Source organism: Fukomys damarensis, unplaced genomic scaffold, assembly GCF_012274545.1.
Source record: "Fukomys damarensis isolate Sample0158 unplaced genomic scaffold, DMR_v1.0_HiC HiC_scaffold_39, whole genome shotgun sequence".
Classification (NCBI taxonomy): domain Eukaryota; kingdom Metazoa; phylum Chordata; class Mammalia; order Rodentia; family Bathyergidae; genus Fukomys; species Fukomys damarensis.
This window is the reverse complement of record NW_022900951.1, coordinates 41,067,156-41,072,788: the sequence shown is the minus strand read 5'-3', so window position 1 is coordinate 41,072,788 and position 5,633 is coordinate 41,067,156. Positions and strand designations below refer to the sequence as shown.

Sequence of the window (5,633 nt, the reverse complement as noted above, 5' to 3'; positions counted from 1 at the left end):
GGTACTGCCCATCATACCCAGGGTCTTGCCCTTGCGAGGCAGGTGTGGTGCCACTGAGCTAAATCCCCAGCCCTGGCCATGACTCATTTCTGTAACCCAAGTTCTTATTTTAAATTGATTCAGAAACCCCCTGATGTTCAGTGTGGTGTTTTGGCCCCTGGGATCAGTACTAGTTGTTCCTTGTTTCTTCTGGCTGCTGATGCAGGTTCTGATGAGCTGTTAAGTAGCTGCTCAGAAGTTGGAAACTCAGGGTGGGTCTGGGAGTTCCACCATGAATAATTTGAAGTTAGCTGAGATTCTTAACCATGGCTAATTTCAAATCTTGTATAAAATAAAAACAAATACAGTTACAGCTGGATGTTGGGGTGCATGTCTCTAATCCCAGCACTCAGGAGACTAAGATAGGAGGATCTGTGCAAGTTCCAGGCCAGCCTTGGCTACTTAGCAAGACCCTGTCTCAAAAAATAAGCAAAGAATATAACTACAAATCCAAAGCTAGGCTATTTCTTTTCTTAAGTCTAATTTCTATTTTTAAATTGATGATCTGTGATAGTATTCTAAAATATAATGGCAAGAGGCTCAATTTTTTTTCTGTTAATACAAAAACTACATGATTTTTTTAGTTTCTTGAGTAAGTGTTGTTATTCACAAAGAGCATAATTTGGGCAACTTAAATGATCTTGAGATTAGTTCAGCAGATGAGCCTTGTATATGTCCTGAACACATTGTGGTGGCCTGGTGGCTAGCCTCTTGTAGCCCCCAGCTTTAAAGGGCATACATGATACGGTAGTGTGGAGGGGGAGGGGGAGGGGGAGGGGCAGTGGATAGATGCACATCCAGCCAGCCAGATGCACAGGTAACCTTTGTATCCCAGAGGGCAGTAATATAACCATTCAAGCACAAGTAAAAATAGTCTGCTTGGCATGCTCTGTTTAAATGGAAAATTTATGATAAAGTTCTTTGCAAAATAAGGAATAAAGGCAGACAGAAACCTTGAGCTCTTTATGTAATAGTATTTGTCACTGGTTATTTTTAAAGAGTTTCAAGATGCCATCTTGTACTCATTGTGTCCTGTAAGAGGAAGAGCTGAAGTTGTGGGGTACAACAGCCTGAATTGGAATCTTGCCCCTACCATTTCTACCTTTGTGAATTTGGACAACTAATTTCACCTCTAACCTTTGGTTTCTTCACTAATTATTAGAGATAATCATGGTGTGATGATAAAATATGATTATAAATGTGTTGATGAATTATTTTCTTGGGGCTGGAAGGTGTAGCTCAGTGGTAGGGTACTTGTTTAGCATGTGCTAGGCTCTGACTTCAGTCCTCAGCACCAACAAAAAAAATCTCATTAAATGTGCCCTCTGGCACTTGGTATGCAATTGGTGTATTTTTCCTGTTACATAATCTGTGACCACTATTCCAACTACTTAAACAATAATGAATTTTAACCTTAAAGGAATCTCCTTGTTTTTCTTGTATTTATTATAGTTTTTCAATGTTATCATAATATAGACTCTGATTTAAGTCCCATTCTGAACTTGTAACTAATTAAAAATACCACCTTAAGAAGAACTAGGTTTTTATAGTACTTGCATATTTCAGGGGACATAAGTAGCGTGAATATTTGGGCATTACTGAATACAGTGTTTCTCAACCTTTTTTCTCTCATTATTAATCTTTGAAAGATACCTTAAATTTTTTTCCATAATTACTTCCTCTGGTGACATTTTTTAACACTGTCTGCTATGTATCTATTTACATACTGTGGTGCTTTGGATGACTACAGCCATTATGCTGTGTATGTTTTTGAGGACTTTTTGTTTGCTTGTTTTTGTTTCACAAGAGGCAATTTTCACATCCCTAGGAACGTCATCACCTCTATTGAGAAAATGTAATTTAATGCAGTGATTTTCAATCAAGGGCAGTTTGCCACCGGAGGACATTGTGAACATTTGGAGATATTTTTAGTGGCTACAACTTGGGGTGGGCAAATGGGGCTGCTGTTGGTATTGGTATCTTGTGGGTAAAAGCCAGGGATACTGCAAAGCAGAATGTTGACCTCTCGCAGCAGAGAAGTATTTGGAAGCAAATGTCCGTAATACTGAGTTGGCAAAACCCTTCCCTAACATGATATTGAAGTTAAATGTACTCTGAGTCACCAGTAAATCAAGGAAGGTGAAATTGGACTGTGCCAAGTCAAAGGCCACAAGGAAAGTGAAGAGCAGAAGTTGGGTTCCTGATCTTCAAGTTGAGTCCATAGGCGGTATGGTTTGCTGGTCTAGAAAAAAGATCCATCTTCATCTCCTTAAATATTGTTGCTATTTTTCAGTAATATACAGATTGTTTACTCTTCCTATTGACTATGTCTAAAAATATGTATAAACACTTCATATATATAACAATTAACTTTCTCTCTTCTATTTTTATATAGATATATCTTGCTTTATAAAACAGATGGATTCCTGAAAGTTGTATAAATTCATTTTCTATAATGTGCGCTTATTCCTCTGGCTTCATTACATTATATTTTGAGAAACTCAGCTTCATTCCTAATTGTTTTTCATTTGACCTGGCTCCGAACATTGTTACTTTAAATTTACCAGCCTCTCCTGACTTTAGAGATTGGGGACAATTTATGAGGAGTATGTAGCTCAGTTGTAGAATACATGCTTGGCATGTGCACAGCCCTGGGTTCCATCCCTGGCACCAGAAAAAGAGTAGTGTGGGTTGATATCAAAAGTGAGATGGCCTATTATCTCATAGACTTGGTCCAGGCTGTGTGCCCAGAGCTCCTGGCACTCTTCTTTTCCCTGTCACACTCACATTCCCTTCTTCTGCTGCCCAGAGTTGGCGTGGAGGAGCCCTCCGAAGAGGACCAGAATGAACACCGCTGGCAGTACTTCAGGTGACACAAGGGCATCCTCAGAAAACAATTTACTGGGCCTGGCTTTTCTTCTCTTTCTAACCTGAGACATTTCTCTTGTTTGTTTTTTACTTCCTGTGAGCACACCACACTCCCCTTTTAGCCAAGGGGCAAGAGTTTAAGTCAATTCTAATCATTCATTCCACTGTTTCTTTGGATTGATCGATGTGTCAGTTTTCCTGGGATTCTGTTCCTTTTCCCCATATTTTTGGCAAGGTGCTGCTAAGTTAGTAAGTGTCTACTTCAGGTACAACTGAGCTTAGTGTTAAGAGCAACTTATTTTCAAAGATATCGATACTTTTCTCACAAAATCTTGCTTATGACTTAGTAAATAAGGCTTGTAACTCATCCAGAGAACTAGAATTTCAAATCTTAGCTATGATTAGGGCATGACTTCTACCATCTTAATTAAATACCAGTGCTGTGGTTTTTTATAGTATGTTATCTGTGTATTTGCACTTTCTCATGGTGATTCAGAAAATGTGAAGAACTTTTAAACAAAAGAATAGATATTTTTCTAATGTAATTTGTTTCTCAGTGTGCATTCAAGTTCATGTTGTAATTATGGTTAAGGGTGATGTAGGAACAAACTTGGTAAAAACTTGGAACATTTTGTCTTTCCTTTAAATATCTCTAATTGGCATGCTTTCTTTTTATCTATTTTCCTGGTACTGGTAGATAAAAAAATAGGCTTGAACTCTGTTCTTGGCATTGTGAAAAATCTCTCTCCCTGAGGGCAGTGGTGAAAGCAGCAATACTTGTGCACTGATCGTACACTGAAATGACACACTTGAAATTGATTTAAGTATTTACGCTCACTGGGTTTACCCTTTTTTGTACTGTGTACACATACCCCCCCACGGAGTTCAATGTTGGAAAACTGACTTTAGGTATCAGTTAAAGTACAGAGGAACCCCTTATCTTTAAGCATCTTATCTTCAAAAAAGATCCTCCAGGCAAGTGTAAGTTATTACACTTAGGACATGGGACATGAGAGAATTCAGTGTATGATCTGGTGTTCAAGGTTTTGCATGGAGGTATTGTCTGATTTTTCATATTATTCAAAGCCTTAACTATTCAAATTTTAAATATTAACAATGGCAGAGGGTATAGCTCAGTAGAAGAGTAGCATGCATGAGGCCCTAAGTTCAATCTCCAGCACCACCTCCCTCCAAAAATTATTGATTTTAAAGTGAAATACTTCTAAATTTTTTATATTTCTTGGCATTTTTATCTGTTAATCAGAATGAATAAGTTATTAGAGGGAAAACTATCAGTTTGGGTATTTATTCTAGAATGAGCACATCAGATTGATCACTTTATTTTCTCATTTGGTGTGGACTTTCCACACTTGTCTCATGCTTAATGAAAATACAAATAATTCACTTAATTCTGGAAGAAAAGACTGTTGTATGTGCTCCAATGACTTCAGCTAACGTGTATAAGGGGAATGCTAAAATATATATTAAAGTGTAACACAAAGTTACAGATATACACAGTGTACTGGATCAAAAAGCATTGTAGCTGGTCAGAAGAGAAATATAATTTGTGGATAGTTGCCTGAAACCAGGAATTTCAGAAAGTTAAGCGATCTTATCATGCCTTCTGAGGCTTTAAATCTGCAATTAAAATTGTATATCTGATCTTTCTTGTTGCCTAGCACCACACCATGCACCCTAGACCATTGCTTTATTTCCTATTCTCAGAGACTGCTTTAGTTCTGGGCTCTGCTCCAAAGGTGGGGCCTTTAGTAGGAGCCCCAGAACCCTGTGTCATCTTTGGGGATTGGTCCAAGGGCCTTCTAGCCTGCCAATGAAGTAATTATTAAATCGCCCAAAAGTAAACAGTCTTGAATGGGGAAAATCACTACAAAAAAACATCATTTGTGTCTCATGGCCCGATTGTCTTCTTTTGGGCATTTAGTAGCAAGGTGGGAAGCAGGTTTGTCTGTCTTTTCTTGGAATATTCCTGTTAAATTCTCTTACTAGTAGTAAGGCCCTCCAAAAGACCCTAGGAGGGGGTCTTCCTACATTCCTCTGCCTTGGGAGGGCCCAGGAAGTCCTTTCCAGCTGTGCTGTCAGGAATTTGGGTTGTATCTCAGAGAGGTACCTGGTAGCAATTGGCTACTATGAAGATAAAATTTCCACGGCAGAATGATAAAAGCAAGAAAATTGGCTATTGGATAACTGTCTTTAGCTCTACAGGTTTCCAGGGTATGTACACAACCAGATCTGAAAATGGCTGCATTGGCTGGAATTTGCTTAACCATGTCTCAGTTAACTAGCATTTTTCCCCTTGTCCTTCACTTGTAGAAGAAGGACTCTCCACAAACATTCCAGAATGTATTTATCTGGAAAAGAAACCCACATAATTAACTAGAACCTATATTCACTTAATACCTATACTTACCTATAGCACTTTATAGTCATGAATCTTTATAATTTGTGGTAAAGACCTAGAATGAATGATTCATGATGTCAATGAATGATTCATGATGTCTAAGAATCATCAGTAATGTAGATTAAAGTAGAGTGATAGAAAAGTAGACAGTCGCCCTCCTCGCAGCCGCCCTCCATGAAGTTGCATTCTCCCCCGGGGCAGGCCTGTCTTATGATAGGGCAGAGCCTCCGGGGGAGGCGGGGCCTTGGAGACGTCACGTGTGCCGGGTGGTGGGGACCCAGGTGGCAGCCACCAGCTGTGGCGGCTG

General features: G+C 39.0%; 1 protein-coding gene and 1 pseudogene across 1 annotated transcript in view; both read left to right on the top strand.

Annotated features, from left to right (window-relative positions):
• The window catches only part of Slc9a7 (solute carrier family 9 member A7), a 139,391-nt gene that overhangs the window by 105,596 nt on the left and 28,162 nt on the right, over positions 1–5,633 (top strand). The window lies entirely within an intron of this gene.
• Positions 2,748–5,633, top strand: part of LOC104875790 — a 3,925-nt pseudogene continuing 1,039 nt past the window's right edge.